We start from the raw sequence: 20,336 nt of genomic DNA, 5'->3' as shown, positions 1-20,336 counted from the left end.
TGACTGCCTCCATTGCCTTGCAGTTGGTTTGCTCTGATTTTTCTAACTTGTCAAGGGAGATGAGTACAGACTTCTCACCAAATGCACTCTTTTAGGATTATTTTTAGAGGGTGAGAACAAAAACAGTGAACAAAGTGCTGTTCTATTTGAAAAATATCTATATCAATATAAATATATAATATATGAATATGCATAGTTGAGTATGTGTAATATGCATATTTATGTATTGCATATATTTATTAGACTTATAAACGTATATGAAGAATTTTACTTTATATAACTAGCAGGTATGATCAACCTCCAAGGTTTTACAGGATTCCTAAGTTTCACATATATGTGAGCCTTAAACTGCATTTTAATGTTGTACGTTTTTTAAGAAACAGGTTTTATTTTTTACTGGGGTAAGGGAAAGACATTTGATCATGTTGTTTGAGATCCTAATATTTGAATTTTTCTTCCCCAAAGAAAGACTTTGTTCTAATTTGGGAAGCTGTTTAGTAAGACTTTTTCCCATATAAGCCCCAATAAAACTGGTCTTGTGGACAATGTACAATGGGATCAACCCAACTAGCATCATGTTGACTGGAACCTTCATTTGTTTTGCTCAAGTTTCTGATGGGCTCTTCTACAAGGGTCATTGAAAGGAATGCATTTTGCACAGTCTCCGTGCTTAGCGTTCCCATATAGTTGGCTTCAATGAGGCTTGTATGCATGCAAGTGTGGATCAGAATTCAGTTGTGACATATTTTGCAACACTGAAAGCACCACACTGATTTCACTACTGACTGGTATTGCTAAAAATAATTGAATAGTTGCCTAGGGAACTTGGAGTGATGATTTAGGATTTTGTTATCATTGTTTTATTTTGGCCTTATTTAAATCTTGTAGTTTTCAGTATTGTGCTTATGTCCCATCTCCCTACAGTCAAACTAAAATGAGTATGTCATGAAAATGGGTCCAGAATTGCCAGGATTAAATTATTGTCACTGATTTTACTTGTTTGCCTTTCAGTAACAGTGCCTACTTATGTATATGGTCTGCTTGTCGGAACTGTGATATGTAAAAGATGATTTTGTGGTTTATATAAAATATGTATCCATAATGATTGTCTTATGATCTAAATTTCCCAAAAAGAAAAAAGAAGAGAGCCACTTTTTCTCAAGAATAGAAGGCCCCAGTTCTCAAAGTCTCTTTAGAGGTTGTTATATTTGCCTCCCAGAGAATAAAAAAATCAAAGTAGAAAAGCTAGCATTTTTATAATAGGTAAGCACCATATGAATTATCATCATCTTCCAGTGTCTCCTTCAGATAAAGTAAAAAAGCCCAGTGAGAATCTTAGCCTCATATTAGCATCACCAGAATCACTTTCTATGTCCTTCTGCTTGAGTGTTTGGTTACTAAGGGCTCATCCGATGTGCTATGTTCCCATTCTTGACAATACAAAAAGGACAGCACCCACAACATAGTTCATACCAAATGACAATTAAGCCAGTAGTATTGCTGCCTTCTGAGAAAATAATGTGGATTACTTTTAGGTTAGTGATTGGCTCTTCGAAGGCTGGGAAAAAACAGTTCTATAATACCTGTTCTGTAAATTCTAAGGAGGATAAAGAGAATTAATTACATTTTTCTCCAGGTAAAAGTTACTTCCACAAGCAGTAAGTTTGAAGTGACACCCCCCTCCATGCCTGCTTCTTATCCTCCTTGCCAGCTCTCACCCTTATTTGTTTGCATTGCTCATGGCACCTCATTCCCCCCATTAGAGAATTGCCTCTTTCAAGATGGCAAAATAGGCTTCAATAGTGTGTACATACTTAAGTTGTTATTCAAAGCTTCTGCCACTAGGTTTGTCCTCTAACCTTTGCACAGGAGTCTGCCAAAACCAAGACTGTGACAACTCATGGGATAAATGACAGGTCTGCATCCCAAATTAGATTGCACTCGCAGGAGAAGGATGTGATTCTACTCTTTTCAGGAAACCTCAGCCCTACAAAATAAAAATGCATTGGGCAAGGCGTTGCTGGTGCAACTGCGGGGGTGAGTGGGGGGAAGCAGAGTCTGCCCTCATGAACAACAAAATAACAATCCCTCTGTAGTGAATCTTTGATAAAAACAAAAACAAAATCCACTGCCTACAATTATTGCTGTCAAAAAGCCAGCACAGTAAATCATAGATGGATGTGTTTTCAAAACTTGATGGTATTTCCTAAACATCTTTATTTCTGTTTTGCAGTAGCAATATTTATTTCCTCAAAGACCTGCATTCAGTTTAACATGCAATCAATATTCCCATGTCCAAACCTACCCCCAAAAAGAAAAATATGTGCCATGACAGTGAGGTATGGTCTCTCTGTGTCAACCACAACAAAAAAGGCCAAACTGATGCCTAGCCAGCCATCCAGATGGGAGAAAGGAGCCCTTCAGTCTCTAGCAGTTGCCAAACTCCAAAGGCTCCTCCTCCATGTTTAAGTGAATGTGTACGTGGGAGGCTTAAGACTAAGATAGCAGACAAAATACTTCCTTCAGGCACCTTAGATCAGCTTCAACCAGACTAAGTAATGGGCTTATAACAAGATGGAGGATTTACTGTGAGGACATGTCCTCAGCAAATGGTTAGTGGGGCATCCTTGCATCGAGATGTAGATGAGCTCTAAGTGTTAAGAGTAGGAAATTATGATTGACCACAAGAAATACAAATGTCTTGCAAAACAGTCTTTGCTTAAAGTTCATCAAATTAGTTTTCATGTTCATCTTGTAGAAAGGTTCTGCACATTATAAGTACCCATATAATTTAAACATTGCTTCTTTATTTGCTTTGTCTCATTACGCCTACTGAAACTTTGAGATATTTTTACCCAGGATTGTCCCCAAGAAGAAATGAAAAACACAGTTTCAGGGTAACAAGCGATTTCCTTTTGCCTTCTTAGTGTCAGCTGAGTATACAGCCATTATCTGACTATGAAATATATTCTAATCATGAGTAAAAGTATCTCAAAGCTATGATCAAAAAATCTGTAGTCCTTCAGGGATTGCTGGCCTCCAGTTTTCATCAGCCCCATCGGCATCTCCTATCACATCAAATTCGGGAATGAATGGATATAGCCACAGTTGTACTATTCCTGCTCTTAATGCTACAACCCGCATGCCAGGTTCTTTGGAAACGCAACCTTCCCATTTCATCAAGAGCACTATCTGGTCATTCACTTCTCTCCAGAGGGAAATGAGCAGGAGAGTGCTGAAGCCTCTCTTTTGGGGAAGATTTAAGTAGGCTCATTGTCTCAAGCAAGTATTTCAGTAAAGTTATGGTAAAACATGCTAATTTATTTTTTCCAGTCTGTGTGCTCTTCCACATCTCTCATTTGAAGCCTTCTGTGGTTGAGTTCTGAGATGCTTTTCCTAATTTTTAATACTTAGTTGGTATGACCCACCTCCAAATTTTTGAGGGATTCCATTAGCATCTGCAATAGAAATTTTGGATTGCCACAGGTTATAAGAGGCCTCACTGAGGGGTTTGTTTGTTTTTTTCTTAAAGTGTCAAACAGAAAGAGGCATAGACTGATAGAAAATAATGATTCCTTGGTAACAGGAAGCCTTCCAATGATCTGGGTCCTATTGGTATCTTCTGACAATTAGCTGTATCCATAAAATTTACAATAGAAGTGAAGATTTCTAGTGGTATCAAAATAATTTCAACTAAGGAAGAATTTCATGAATCCTATAGAAACGTACTAAACCAGCATTAATCTTGCTGGAGAAAGAGGTTGTCTCCTAATGTGTATCTATTCTCTCTCAGGTGGTGCTTTATTGTATTAACTCTTAAATTTTAAATGTCATGTTGAACAACAATTTTCCTCTGAGCTCTTTTCTTTCTGTGCCATTAAGAAAGATATCCCTGCCTGGTAACTTTTCAAGTGAGGAATACCAACAATCTCCAGTGAGTTTTGAAAAACCAAATCTCAATCTTAAATCCATTTATTTGGAATTAATGTTGAACTTGAGTTCAATTGAACATACTTCTGTACAAGCATGTCAGAATCATAGACTTAAAAAGACAGATCAGTCCACCAAAAGATAAATTCTCTCATTAAAACATTTTCCATTAAAAAATTGTTTTAAAGCCACTTTAAGGTCCTTGTTTAGTGACCACAGTTGTGACCAGCAATGACGCTGTCACTGTGTGAAACTGCAAATCTGCTTATGATCTTAATTCAGTTTTTTGTTTGCTTTACAGACCTGCAAACTAAACTAAATGAAGCAATTGCTAAATAAGGACCACCTGTACTACATCATAAAATAAAACAAATCAGACAAACTAATAAAAATAAACTTAAAAGTTGCACAATTAGTGGTAATGTAATACTACACATTTCTATAAATAAATTAGGAAAATTAGAGGAATAACATTACTTTTCCACAAAGAAACAGTCACAGACCAATTAATATTTTCTTACAGAGCCCTATATTTGACAATACATTAATAATGGTTATTATTTCATTATTATTTATTTTTATATTCATTTGATTGGCAATCTCAATTTTTGCAATATTACTATATTTAATCTTCCTTTGTGCAATATCATTCACCTAATCTTTCAAGTTATTCAATAAACATTTGGTGAAAATTTGAAAAAAGTGATAATCATCTACAACTGCTGTTAACATTTTTGCTAGGTAATAGAGGGCAGAGCAAAGGTTTAAAAGTTAGAAGTAGAGCACAAATGTAGCACTTTTTCTGATTGAGCAGAATACTTTTGATTTGCGATTATCTTTAGTAAATTGTCAGCATTCCACACGCATTCATACATACCATGAAAGTTAAAGTAAAATTCACATGTAATCTAAAATGGAGATTATTTTATTGTTGAATGCTTATTTCCTCTCAAGTACAACAAACTGCTGAATAGAACAGTACTGATTCTAATGCCTTTAAACAAATATATATTTCACTGATATCAACAAATGTCTTGAGCAACGTAAATACATCCCTGATTAATTTTTTTCCAAAGATTTTTAGGACAACCTCTTGACTTTTATTATTATTGACTGGCTTTTCCTCATGATCCCGAATTCAAGTCCACTTAACCATCCATCAGGAAAAAAATACACCTGCCTTCAGTCCTAATGATTTCAACAGGAATGAACATAATAATGTTCATTATGCCTAATGAAACCTACAATCCAGAACAATTAAAATATAAAACATTACACAGAGATGAACAGATAATTCAAACTTCTACAAGGATCCAGCCAGCTTTATACTCCTGGGGCCTGCATATGGTCAGTACTGAAACCCTAAATAAATTTGGAAGATGTCAAAATAGGAAAGGCCAATCTGAGGAGCTGGAGTTAAAATTCAAAGTCAATAATGTTTTGAAAATATATTTGGAGGCCATCTTCACCTAAATATGATTAAAGCAAACCAAATGGGAACTAGAAACAATCAGATTACACTATATATATATTTACCAATCTTGTTTGCACATTATCTACTATTCTTTGTTTCCAGGAATAGAATAATTTTGGAAAACTACAAGTATATAAAGCAATTAATTCAGAGAGAGTCTTCCTGCTGAATTTTCTAAGGATTGGCACATTCTAGATTACATGTGTATCATTTTAATAATGCTCCACAACTCTACCAATTTCCTCTAAATAAGTATGGGAATTGTAGGGTTGTGTCCACAGTTGCATTCAAAAATGCTAGGTTTCAATTGCAGGTCTCTGGACGACTCAATATATCCTTTCAGGGGGAAAAAATTGTTTTTTAAAATTTTTTCCAGGATTGTATCTTTGCAATTCCAGCACAGAGAAATATTTTAAACAATAAATACAAACAGGCAAGGTCTAGATTCTTGACAGTTTGGCACAATGACTATTTAGCCTTAACTTTTGTAATTAAATATTAAAAAATGCAAAGGGGAAAAAAATCTTTTCAGTGTGTTTTCCTAAAATACAAGTAATCTGTGCATTTTAAAAAATCTTTTCTATTTTCAATCTTTTTGCAAATTTACCTTAGATTTCATGAAGACTCTTTTTCTTGGTAACATCAGGCCATCTTTTTCTGAATATAAAAAACATAAAATGCCACTAATATACTGGCCAAGTATCCGCTTTCAAGTAAAGAAAAAACAAAGCAGAAAGAAAAGAATCACAGGGCTGTTTCTCATTTAGTTGTCTGTGGCTGATGTACTGTATTGCATACGTTTACACAATTCTTCCATTTTTGCCTTTGTGACACTTGCTAACGAATCACAAAACTAGATACAATGTGCCATTGGACAGATTGCCTTAGATTTCCCCTCTTTATTTTAATGTTATTTCTTTCCCTAAATTTCCACCCTCCCTCTTACCAAAATTCAGGCAGCATTCCAAGCTGTGTAAGCACAACGTTCTCTTTCCCTCTCTCTCTCTCTCTCTCTCTCTCTGTTTTTTTTTTGAGATCCATAAAGACAGCAGTTTTTCTCAGAAAGGAAATCGCATGATATACTGTAGCAACTGGGAGTCTTGGTCCAGAATATGTAAGAAAGAGAAATGGTATACCACATACATAAGATGTTTATTGGGAATATTATTGCATGATCATGCAATGTGATAGCTGTTCTGTCTTACACTGAATAGAGGTATTCATGCTGTTGACGGCTGATATTCTGTATGAAATGAAGAGATATTCATCACTCTTGATACTGGGTGTAAAAGTGTGATAATAGATCTCTTCCTGCTAGGATATATTGCTCGAGTTGAACACTGAGTATTTATCCTCATAGCAAAGATTGACTGATTATTAGATAAGTGTATACTGTAGTAAATAAAACAGCTGGAAGATAGTATAATTTAACAAACAGAAAGAGATTTTTTTTTAAAAAAAAAACCCTCCAGCATGAAAGGGCATGAAAACTATTTTTCACAGTGTTGTAAGGTTACTTAAGGTTGAGATGTTACAAAACAGATTTAAAAAGTGGTTTTGTGGCTCTGGCTGTTCAGCCTGGTAACTTTGGGCTATGTACGCCTTCAACAATTATACATCATTAACATAAATCTTGAGAATTGGGTTTTTGTTTCTACATTATTGTAGAATCCTCTCAAAATCAATTCTATTCAATTCACACCTGAAGTAATTCCTCATATTGTTCCCTTCCCAGTGAACTTTGTTTCTGGTCTTGAATCCTGGGTGGAGGAAAACAAACAGTTGTAAGGGAAAGATTCACAAGCCTCAGCAAACTGGAGAGAGTTATTCAGTGTTGTTGCCTAAGAATTTAGATGAAACGATTATACCAGTGAAAAACAAAACATGAACAGCCTTAAATTAGCCTCAAGCATTGTTTTCCACAAATATGATTTTTCTTAGAGATGTAGTGGGAAATAACATATCTTGCCCCCTTTCTAAAAAACTTGATTCATAACTTCGTTAAGACATTCTCTCCTCAGAGAATCCCCCCTATAGAGATTACTTAATAAATCACAGGGTAGCACAGTATCTTCTGGCCTTCTTTCTTCCATGCGCATTGCAGGTTTTATTGCATGGGCTGTTCTTTGCAGGTAGACATCCCATATGATCAGCGGTTCCAGCCTACCCATTAACAGACCCTAGATGTTCACACGCATCATGTGGATATTAGATTGTACCACAGGGAGAGGGTTAGGTGATGCTGCCCAACTCGGCCCTGTGCATTATACTTTTCTTTTTAGAGTACATAAACTTGACGACAGCTAGACTATTTGAATTTGAGACTGTAACTTAAATTGGGGGGTCCCCAACCCCGGGCCATGGCCTGTTCAAAACTGGCCCACAGAAAAGGTTTGCAAGTGCAGGTCCACTTGAGTGAGCGGTGGGCGAGTGCACGTGTGCAACTCCATTTGCATGGGCACATATGCCCACCACTTATGCAAAAGGAGTTGCACGCACACGCTCACCCACTGCTTGTGTGGAACCATCCCCTTCCCCCCGGCCCCCCCAGTCCGCAAAGCTGGATAGGTTGGGGACCACTGACTTAAATGATTCAACAGCATCCATCAGTAGGGCACAACAAAAAGGTCCCTCACCTTCGCTATTAAACCTAATCACAATTCCTACTTAATCAGAATTTGGAATTAAGGCTTAAAATGTGCACACTTAAGAGTGTAATGTATGAATTAGTCCCCAAGTGGTTTTTACACAGCTCCAGAGTCTCAAGAAATGTGTACATGCATATATCACTGTTTTAAGTGGCAAAGTTCAAAGTAGAAAGCTACAATGTCAGCAGTCAATACCAAACCTATTTAAATAGATGTAAGCCCCACATGTTTAAGATTGAGCCACTCGGTCCAATTCTGTTTATTCAGAAAAAGGTACTACAGGTAGTTTTCGACTTACGACCACGATTGAGCCCAAAATTTCTATTGCTAAGCGAGACAGTCGTTAAGTGAGTTTTGCACCATTTTATGACCTTTCTTGCCGCAAGTTGTTAAGTGAATCACTGCAGTTGTTAAGTTAGTAACAAGGTTGTTAAGTGAACCTGACTTCCCCATTGACTTTGTTTGTCAGAAGGCTGCAAAAGGTGATCACATGACTCCAGGATACTGCAACTGTCATAAATACGAACCAGTTGCCAAGCATCCAAATTTTGATCATGTGACTGTGGGGATGCTACAACGATCGTGTGAAAAATGGTCATACATCACTTTTTTTCAGTGCTGTTGTAACTGTGAATGGTCATTAAAGAAACTGTTGTAAGTCGAGGACTACCTATGATTTTAATGGGTCTGTTTTCAAATCCGTATACATACTTACATATTTAGTGTAAGTGTACATATTTAGATTTAGTGAGTCCCATTCCTGAGTGGATATGCATAAAATTTCATCTGATTCTTTGTACTTTTACTCAGAAAGAGGTGCCATTAAATGTGAGTGTTGTGCAGAAAAAAAGCTGTATCTTTTAACCAAGGTGGTGGTAGATAGTATTGTTTATAGGCCCAAGCGAAAAAGAAGCCCCTATAAAAATGGCTACTGCTGAAACTTTTTCTCAACAATGAGCAAAATGCCATGTTAAACGCCAACCCTGAAAGATTTTTCCGTGTGCCGTAAATAATTGAATGCTTCACAAAGAAAGGCTCAAGAAAATATTGTGTAAAATACAGCTTTCTGGCAAATGTAGATTGGGCTGAGATGGGGTTTTTTTGTTTTGTTTTATTTTGTTTCTTTTTCATGCTTACCTTCTTGGTGAACAAATGTATATAAGATTCCCATCTGGAGAAGAGAAAAAGAACAACTGTAAACTGTTGTGCTAAAGTACTGGATTAGAATTGCTGAAAATATCTGCTGTCGTCCATTGTAACCTGAAGTGTACTTTTGAGATTGTATATGCTTGGGGGGGGGTGGAGGGGGGGGAATTTTCAGATTAAAAAAAAAAAAAGACACAGACCAAAAAAATGAAAACAAAACACTGCCAGCAACAGCCAGCCGTAACTGTGGCTATTTTCTGGGGTTCCTCTCCCCTTTTCTCTGTGTATAGTATTAAAAGAAAATAAAGCTGCCTTTTCACTGCATTTTGCACCTGTGTCTTTGTCCTCTTTTTTTTCTCTCTCTGTAATTCTCACTCTTTCTGTAATCTCGGGGAAATTTTGCATCCACATAATTTCACCCCTTTCACTAAAATATTAAAGTACTAATCCACACGGCCTCTCTCTTTTTCTGCTACTTTATATTTCTGTTTATCTGGAACGACTCTCCGTGCTCTCACTCTGCATGAAATGCCATTCAGTTGCTCTTGCCACAGCACCCGTTAGGGAACAAGCACCAAAAGATGACCATGCCTCCAAAAAGGGAGAGCATTTCCTCACAGAATTTCTTTGAGATCGATACTCCTGATGTTGCTGAAGTCTTCTCCTACCTAAAACATGAGAAAGTGGCCACAACCGTAAGATAGAAATAACTGATTTGGAAACAGGGTTTTTATTAAAGGATAAAATGGTGGCAGGCTATAGTAAGGCTCAAAGGTAAAAGGGGAGACCATTAAATCTGACAAACTGCATTGCTTTCAGGATTATTTTATTCTAGCACAACCTGCAGCAGGATTGACAGAGCAGAAGGCTTCTCCCTACCTTTGATTAAAGGAGAGGAATTCCAAAATCCAAGGGACTGGGACAGTGGTGAAATCCAATTTTTTTTACCGGTTCTGTGGGTGTGGCTTGATGGGTGTGGTGTGTCTTGGTGGGGGTGGCTTGGTAGGTGTGGCAGGGGAAGGATACTGCAAAATCTCCATTCCCACCTCACTCCAGGGGACGAATACTGCAAAATCCCCATTCCCTCCCCACTCCTGGGGGAAGGATATTGCAAAATCCCCATTTCCTCCCCACTCCAGGGGAAGGATACTGCAGAATCTCCATTCCCACCCCACTCTGGGACCAGCCAGAGGTGGTATTTGCCAGTTCTCCGAACTGCTCAAACTTTCCACTACAGGTTCTCCAGAACCTGTCAGACCTGCTGGATTTCATCCCTGGACTAGGAGGAAAAACTTCAACTCTCCCTAGCTACTATAGGTGTGATGGTCCTGATTTGAACTACGATCCTGCATACAGGTAGTCCTCAATTTACAACTACAATTGAGCCCAAAATGTCCATTGCTAAGCAAGACAGTTGTTAAAGAAAGAACTTTGACCCATTTAATAACCTTTCTTGTCACCGTTGTTAAATGAATCATTGCACTTGTTGAGTGAATTTGGTTTCCCTGTTAACTTTGCTCATTAGAAGGTCACAAGAGGGGATCATACTACTCCAAGACACATCATAAATGTGAGTCAGTTGTCAAGCATCCAAATGTAAATTACATAACCATGGGGATGCTGCAATGGTCATAAGTATGAAAAATGGTCATAAATTGGTTTTTTCAGTGCTGTTGTAACTTTGAATGGTCACTGAACTGTTGTAAATCGAGGATTACCTCAATTAGTCACATGCCAGTAGAAGCTACTTCTAATCACTGGTCCTATAAAATTGATAAGTATAGTGAATTTGTGCTGAACTGTCTTAAGAAGAAAACCCAAAGCAAGCAAATGCAGAAACAGAAAAGTTAGGATCACTAGGTATAGTTCTGTCTTCATTTTGAGAGCTACGAATTGCCTATGAAGAGACCTACAGACAAAGGAAACCAATTGACATTTAGTAACTCCCCAAAACGCTCAATGTTTACTTAAAGAAGTATTGGGGAGCTATGGGTCACATGGAGATGAAACCATTAAGAAGATCCAGTGGTTCAAAATAACGCTTCTTCCTCTTCCACAATTTAAAATTAGGTGTTGGTCCCTTAAGGCAAATAAACAGAATGGAACAGTGAACATAAAAGGAGAAAATAGGACTGCTAGGATTTACTTCCCATAGGCCTTTAATTGTTCTTAAAAAAACAAAACCCTTTGATAAGAACAGTAAATAAAGCAGAAGAATGGAGTCACAAATACCTTCTCTGATGTGGAGCTGATAAAACCAGGTACACATTTTCAGGTTAATTGTTCCTCAATTGCTGGATACAAGGGGCCTTAATTATAGCCATTGTAAAACTAAGAAATTCAAGGGAAGGGAACCTTTTAATGATGTGGATTTCTTTAAAAAAAAAGCAAAGTAAGGCAAGGCAGGCTCAGGTGTGCCTTTGGGAGGCCCTTAGTTGCCTACTTAAAAGCCTTCTGGGGTGCCTAAATTAGAAAAGAAAACAATGGGCTAAACAGGTCTATGATTTGAGCAGGAAACTCAGGTGGCATTTTATCTTTTGCATTATTGGCACATGAAAAATGATTTACTCCAAATACAGACCAAAGAAGGAATTCTAGAAAATAATTTCATAGTTTACATTTCTAAATACACAAAATTTGCAAGAATTATAGGGAGGATGCTTAAAATTTCCATAACTTACTTACTTGCAGGACCACTTGCCAGATTGCCTTTCCCGATGTTATCTATGTTTTTCAAAACCAAAGCATGTAAAATAGAATTGCTGGGCGAGTGGAATAGGCAAATTTATATCCAATCAAATAGTATTTTTCATGTAAAGTAATATGAGAACAGAACATTATAGGTTACTCATTATAGGGGCAGGTTTGACTGGATAGGTTACAAGCCATGAAGCTATTTTGCAAATGGTATTTTTCAAAAAGGGAAAAAGCACAGTTAATAGGAACCAACATTTATTTACAGTCCAAGACCAAACACAATAAAAGACCAGTATAATAACTATAAAAGGAATACCCTTTGCTACCTTTAGTTAATGACAGATGAAGAGTGATCTCTGGATAATATTCCCATTCACCTTCTGAAATTATGTATTGTCCATAATTGTGTAATTCCCTCAAGAATCCGTTTTAACAGTATACAAAGTTAGATTCTGGTTTTACAATCTACTTTATGCAAGGCTAGATCAAATATATTATCAGACTTCAAATGAGCCAGAGAAGATGTTCCACTCTAATTTTCTCATCCACACATGTCCTTAGCCAAATCTTAGATTGATGTTTAAGTAGTCTTCTCATTCCCACTTCCCATGATGCTGAGATGAACATATACACTAGGTTCTTGGAAAATATGGTTATTATATGGGCTGCCCGCCAAGAATGAAAAAAGGTAGGTTGGAGCTAAAATCTACAGATGTAATCTATGCGTTGAAAATCCCATTCTTAATACTGATATAAAGTCAGTAAAGCCAGATCTGATTACTTCATTATTTCCATCATAGAAAATGCATATCCGTTACAGTATTTTGGTGTATCTAGCCACATAGGTAAACTAGAAAGATAATCTTCATAAATCATAGGAATTTGAATGTGATTTGAATTTGAGACAACTGAGTCACTGAAAAGGATTCAACCACCACTATAAATATGGAAGAATTTGAAATTTTACTTGTTTTTTATTGACATAATGTGTATCCTGCCCAATTTAACAAATTCTTAGCAAGTATTTATACAGATAGTCCTCAACTTACAATCAAAACTGAACCCAAAATTTCGGTTTCTAAGTGGAATAGTTGTTAAATGAGTTTTGCCCCATTTTACAACTTGTCTTGTCACAGTTGTTAAGTGAATAACTGCAGTTGTTAAGTAACATGGTTGTTAAGTGAATCTGGCTTCCCCATTGACTTGGCTTGTCAGAAGATTGCAAAAAGTGATCACATGACCTGGAATACTGTAACCGTCATAAATATGAACCAGTTGCCAATCCAAATTTTGATCATGTGACCATGGGAATGCTGCAATGTCATAAGTGTGAAAACTGGTCATAAGTCATTTTTTTCAGTGCCACTCAATTTCATACTAAACACTAGTCACTAGTCACTAAACAAACTATTGTAAGTTGAGAATTACTGTACCTGTATTAGCTAGGCTTTGGAAAAGTCAATTTTAGCTACTAATAAAAAAAAAACAATTCAATATATTTATTTTCTCTGGCAAGATTTTGTGACATGCTATGGTGTTAGAGAATTGTTCATTATTTTTATTTTTTCCTAAGATAGATTTAGCAATCTGCTAGATATTTTATTTAATTGTGACACAGACAATTTCTCTCTTTTTTACTTCTTTGTTTTAAATCTTCTTTCTGCTTTTAAATTTTTTTGTCTATAAAAATTAAAATATTTAAATAAAAAATAAAATATTCAAATATATATACAAACACATATACACGAATCCAGCTTATTGTGGCTTATTCAACAAACCACGGTTAAGCCATGCCACAGCCCAATCCAGGAACCTACTCATCCTCTTGATAATTCCCTTTTTAAACACTGAAGAAATATTTGAGGCTTTCTAGCATTGATCAGGAATTTGTGAAAATTGAAAGGCTCTCTTTCCAGAAATGGAAAGCCTAACTTAAGAAGGAAATAAAAAAGAATCACCAACTGTCTCAGAAAAGATATTACCAAAAAAGGACAATTTGAGGTAAATCTGTAAATCAACATATTGAAACTTTATTCTAGGACATCCTGAGAACCTACACAACAGATCACCAAGATTTTGGTGGCATCTCCAGAGAGATACCCAAAAACTTGTGAATTTACAGCCTAGCAAAAATAAGTAAATTGCTCATCAAATCAGGTTCCACTCATTTTCAATTTCTCAATAATCAGTTGTTCACATAAAAATGGGAAAAACTGCTCATCCTTAACTTCTGTTGTTTATTTTTAATACAGCAACCCAAAATTTAGTTACCATATGGATGACAGAAGGTCAGTAACTCATCAAAGGCTGATGAATAAACTTAGCAGTCATAGAATAGGAAAACCTAGCTATTTGTACATTACATGAACTTAAAAACAAAAATAGTAGGAACAAATACCCAATTTTCTTACTAGGGAAGAAAAGAATGGAATTCCTCAAGGTTCTGTTGGGACCAATGTTTTTAACTTGTTCATAAATGATTTTGCTGACAGATAAACAATGAGCTTGGCAAGATTTCAGATGAAACTAAACTATTCATGAGATAAAAATAAAATGTGAATGTGAAGTACTCTGAAAAAATCTGTTCAATTGGGTGAATGGTCAGCCAAATGATAAATGCAATCCAATATAAATAAACATAAATACATATTGGGCCAAAAATTATTTGGGTGTCAGTAATCGCGTAATGAGATGTCAAATCAGCACAGAAAAACCACATTCAGAAATAAAACTGCTAACATTATACAGCTAGTCCTCAATTTATAACCATTCATTTAACAACCTTTCAATTTTACATTGGCATTGGAAAAAAAACTTATAACTGAGTCTCACACTTATGACCATCACAGTATCCCCATTTCATGTGATCTAAATTCTGGTGCTTGGTAATCAGCATGTATTTTCAATGGTTGCAGAATTGCAGGATGATGTGATTGACATTTGTGACCTTCCCAGCTGGCTTCTGACAAGCAAAGTCAATAGGCCAGGCTTAATTTGCCTAATAACCAGGGGTGAAATGCTCCTGGTTTGGACCGGATTGCCCAATCCGGTAGCGATGGCGGTAGGTGGTTCGAAGAACCGGTAGCAGAAATCCTGCTCCCCCCCCCAATGCCCAGCTGAGCCGCGCGATCATCAGAGGCTTTTTTTTTTTACTTTTAAAAGCATTTTTTCTACCACTTTTTCCCAGCTGAAAAAAAAAACACCACTTTTTTCCCAGCTGAATTGCCTGATCGTCAGAGCCTTTTAAAAGCATTTTTTTCTACAACCTCTTCGGCCAAAGAGGTTGTAGAAAAAATGCTTTTAAAAGTTTTAAAAAAAAAAAGTTGGCCACGCCCACCCAGTCACATTACCCCACCACCAAGCCACGCCCACAGAACCAGTAGTAACAAATTTTACATTTCACCACTGCTAATAACTCCATGGTTCACTTAACAATAGTCTTGCTTAGCAACAGAAATTTGATTCCAAAGGTGTTCGTAATTCAAGGACAACCTGTAATGCCCTGACAAAAGTCTACAGTTCATTCACAGATGAAAAACCAAATAAAATTAATTGATTGATATAATACAGCTGTAAAAAGTGCAGACGAGGACAATCAAAACTATCAAAAACCTCTGGCACATTTGTTGTGTAGAAAGATTTTTTGAAACTCTTAGGGAAACATGATGAAGATGAAGACTGTTATGTATGTCAGGGAGAAGTTTTTCTCTTATTCTCAAAACAAGGTTATGAAGCTGATTGAATGGAAATTTACATTTGTTTACAACAGATTCCCCCCCAAAAAGCACTTCTTCACAGGATGCTTAATTTATAGAATTCAGATGATGGCTACCAACTTGGATGACTTTAAAAAGGGATGGAATAGGTTTGTGAAGACCAAGCCTATCAACAGCTATTGGTGTTGAAAACTCATTGTTATTTGTAGGTTGCAGAAGAACAATGGTGACCTGGGAGAAGGGGGGAGTTTGCTTGCAAGTATATCTGAGTTCATCCTATAAGAAATAAAACATTATCTTAAATGGGCCTTGGATTGATCCAGCAAGAATATTCCTTTCTTCTTATGGCAATGAGTGTCTTCTGACTATAAAGCCCTTAACTATGAGCCCTCCACAAGGAAATTAGCTAGAGAGGGTCTCATCTGAAGGTCAGTAGTTCAGTGTATAACAACATTTACACAAACTGACAAAAAATAACTCAAATGGCTTACTCAATCCTGAGAAAGCCAGAACAACTACAGGTAGTCCTCGATTTACGACCACAATTGAGCCCAAAATTTCTGTTGCTAAGCGAAACATTTGTTAAGTGAGTTTTGTCCGATTTTATGACCTTTCTTGCTACAATTATTAAATGAATCACTGCAGTTGTTAAGTTAGTCACAGGGTTGTTAAGTGAATCTGGTTTCCCTGTTGATTTTGCTGGTCAGGTCACAAGAGGGCATCACATGACTTTGAAACACTGCAACCATCAGAAATATGAGTCAATTGCCCAGCATCCAAATGTTGATCTCGTGCTGCAATGCTGCAATGGTTGTAAGTGTGAAAATGGTCACAACTCACTTTTTTCCAATGCCGTTGTAACTTTGAACGGTCACTAAATGAAATGTAAGTCAAGGACTACCTGTATAGAGAATTCACTGTTTTCCTATTAAGCCAGAAATATTGTTAAAATGTATTTACAGCATTACCAATAAAAATGAAAGCACTGAATCCATAATTATAATAATTACAATAGAGATATTGGCAAATGCCATTTTAAAAAATCTAGCCCATGAGAATATAATGCGGCCTTTCATGTAGTAGAAGAAAGACGAGTATCTGATGTATATAATCCATCAGTTACCAAAGAATGACTGGGCGGCATTGAAGTGCCTTCTAAGTGTTTAGACCCATATATTTGCTGTGTGATCTTGGAACGTTTTATCATTCTTGACATGATGCTTTCAAAGGAAGAGTCATTATGGGGACATGAGGTTATGTTTAAATATAGTTCTTTCATTCTAAGCTGATCTACAGTCAAAGCTGTTGCTCAGAGTATCCACGTGTGTGTGGACTCGGAAGCAACACCCATTGTGGTCATTATTTCCCAGGAAAAGATGTATAGAATTGTAGCCTTTAAAAACAGAACATTTGTAGATGACTCTGGCATTAAAAAAAAAAAGGAAAATAGCATTTAATATGAGTAAGATGTTTTTGAACTGACTGTCAAGATAAATAGATGCCTTAAGGTTGAAAAGAAGAATTATTGGAATCATTCCAATAGATTTGTTTCCTTCCTGTGTCTTGAGGGAATGGTTTTAAATGAAAAAGTGTTTTGCACATGTTGCTAAGTGATTGACTGAAATAAAGCCTTCTGAATACAGCACACTAAGTACATGTGGCTGGTTTAAAATGAGAGACCATAGTATTGCTATTGTTCATTCTTCTGGAAATTTCCAATTTTGAAAAAATCATCTGACTGGACATTATAGGCTATAGCTATGGTGAACATATTTTCTTAAAAAAAAATAAATGACAAACTGGCAAAAAGAAGGCAAATCTAACAGATGTTCATAAGAACAACATTATGTTTATTTTTCAGTTTTTATTGCCCACACCCTAAACTGTAGGCATAACACTTAAACAGGAAAATGTGTAAAAATGAATGCCTCCTCACCGAGATGGACACCATTAAACCATGGTGGAATGGTTTCGTTTTCTTCTCTTTACAAAATACTATGTAGGAAAAGAAACTACCCCCCCCAAAATCTTGTTTCAGAGTGAGGGATAATATAAAAGGGATTTTTTCTTGATTCCTCACAAACAGTGGAAATCCACCCACAACATCAACAACCCTCTTGTTACAGGTTTAAAATGGGATAAACCCTGGCAGAAGAGGCAACTCTTTACCTGCCAGAACAACTCGGACAACTGTTCTCAGTTGGCTATATCAACCTATTATTGTTGTTGTCTGGGCCACAAAACAGAAGTGGCTTACTTTTTGAGATTGTTTTGGCTTTCCCTAATGTACGCCCCTGGTGGTTTTCTTATCTAAATACCTAAATATTTAGCCAATGTTTTCTGACAACTGCCCAAAAGAATATTGCAAGCAATGTTGGCAAGATTGAAGAATTCCCTAAACTGTTATCAGATTGGTAGGGAGTCAATTCTAGTACCATTCCCATGGTTTGGACTTTGTTTTCCATCCACTCCTCCTAGGAAAGAGACTGCGAGAGGGATGTTTGTTTTATTTTTTATTTATTTATCCATTTTTGAAGCTGCCCGACTTCTTAGTGACTCTGGGCAGCTTACAAATGAGAAAGAGTACATTAAAAAAAATCATGGCTGACTGGAAGAACAATACAACCTGCTATAAAATCAAACGTAATTAAACACCCTATGCCAAAGCCTGAAAGAACAGCCAGTTTTTTTAGTGATTGCCTAATCACTAAATCATAGGGGTAGAAATCTCTCATGTTGTTCCAGAAGGCAAGCACTACAAGAAAGAAGGGACACTACTTCCATCCCATAAGATGACACTGTTCAATCAAGGAGACCAGAGGGCACTACTCTGATTGATTGCACCATGGTAAGTGGTGCCTCAAGTAGCCCAGCCCTATGCCATAAAGTGCTTTTACGGAGATAACCAGCCCAGAAGTAAATAGTGCAGCTCACAAAGCAGTGAGCCATGTGAACCAACTTGATGCTTCCATACCTGTCCACAATGCCACATTCTAGATCAGCTGTAGCTTCCAGATGGTTTTTAGGAAGAACCCCATGTAGACAACTTACAAGTATCCATTTGTGAAGTGACTAGTGTACGAATGACTACCTGGTCTAGGAAATGGTGTAACTGGAGCACTGGATATACCTCTGCAAAGACCCTATGGTCAGTTCCCACCTGCTTTTCAAGCAAGAGCTGTGAGTCCAAGACGAACCCCAAATTGCATACAAATCTTGAATGCAGAAATGCAGTCCCACTGAGAACTGATGATGGAATATCTGAGGGATCTAAATAAACACAGCCACTCAGTCCTGTCATGATTGACCATCTAGTATGTCCCCATCCAGAACCACTCAGGTTCCAGACATTGGACCAGGATTTTGACAGCATGATTGTCTGTGGGGGGGAGTGGGGTGTGTGTGAAATGTGCACAATTGGGTTTAATAAATACATTGTTGATCACTAGCCTCAAAGCAAAGAATGATCTCGTCTAGTGGTTCCATGCAGGTATAAGAACTATAGCCCATTAAACACAATGGGAAAGAGCATCAAGTATCTGCTGCATCTCATACTGTAATCCAAAATCTTTGAAAATTACCTGTTTGTTTAACATTTGTGGGAGACAAAATAAATACAGTGCGCCCTTAATAGTTGAAAGTGTTTGTGCAAAAGTTGCTCCCAGTTGCTTCAGATATGACTGTCAGGAGTCCCGGTAATAAATTGGGGTCTTTCTATATGCACATGCACACAGTCCAACCACTTTAGTATTCCGAACAACTGGCCTGTTATGTGACTGCTTAAAGAAAAGACATGGATCATCCACATGCATGCCCTGAATGTAAAAGCAAAATGATGTACAACGGTTCTGGGCTTCAGGGAAACAATCTTTCTAATGGCCCTTTCTAACCACTTGATGACTTGAAGCAGGTTTATGAGAGACACTCAAGGCTATGACAACAGACATTATTTCTTGGGTATGTTTGAAGTCACTACTAAATTGCAAAATGGTTTCCTTGGCAACCTCTTTTCTTTCACTCTGGTGACTCCTTCTTCAGGAAGAATGAGTAACTCTGTAGAGAACTATATGAGCTAACCTGCTATTGTTGATAGCTTTCATACAAGCAATAGCTGCAATCAATATCTTTGATCCATAAAGCAGGGATTATTGTTACATACTTATTCAGGAGGATACTAGTCAAATAACATTAAGATGTTTCATTGTAATATAAGCGGTCGTGTAGGGCTTCCAACTGAATGTTCATAAATAGTTTCTCAGGGATCTCACCAGCAGCCCTCTGAGGTCAGAACTAAACACCCATACAACCAGTGATAGACATCAGGGGTCTATATAAATAATAAGAGCCATTTTGGTGTGGTGGTTAAGGCACTGGAATAGAATTCTAGGCCTTCATTAAGCACAGCCAGCTAAGTGATTTGACATGAATCTCTCTCTCTCTCTCAGCACAACCCATCTCACAGGATTGTTGTGGGGATCATAAAAGACAGGAGTATTGCATATGTTTGCAGACTTGAGAGATATAGATAGATAGATGATAGATAGATAGATAGATAGATAGATAGATAGATAGATAGATAGATAGATAGGTACGTACGTACGTACATACATACATACATACATACATACATACATACATACATAGATGATAGAATAAAAATCTAATAAGAATTGGTCTGCAGATTTCATAATCCAAAACTCATTCTCTATGCACCATAATAACTTG

At 36.9% G+C, this 20,336-nt stretch overlaps 1 protein-coding gene across 5 annotated transcripts in view; it reads left to right on the top strand.

Moving 5' to 3' along the window:
• PALM2AKAP2 (PALM2 and AKAP2 fusion) overlaps positions 1-20,336 on the top strand; it is a 249,192-nt gene that overhangs the window by 134,039 nt on the left and 94,817 nt on the right. The gene's annotated exons all lie outside the window — the stretch shown is intronic.

The sequence above is a fragment of the Pantherophis guttatus genome, chromosome 2 (assembly GCF_059756535.1).
Source record: "Pantherophis guttatus breed Tessera chromosome 2, ASM5975653v1, whole genome shotgun sequence".
Taxonomy (NCBI): domain Eukaryota; kingdom Metazoa; phylum Chordata; class Lepidosauria; order Squamata; family Colubridae; genus Pantherophis; species Pantherophis guttatus.
Note: the sequence above shows the minus strand (reverse complement) of the source record. Positions and strands in the feature narration are given on the sequence as shown.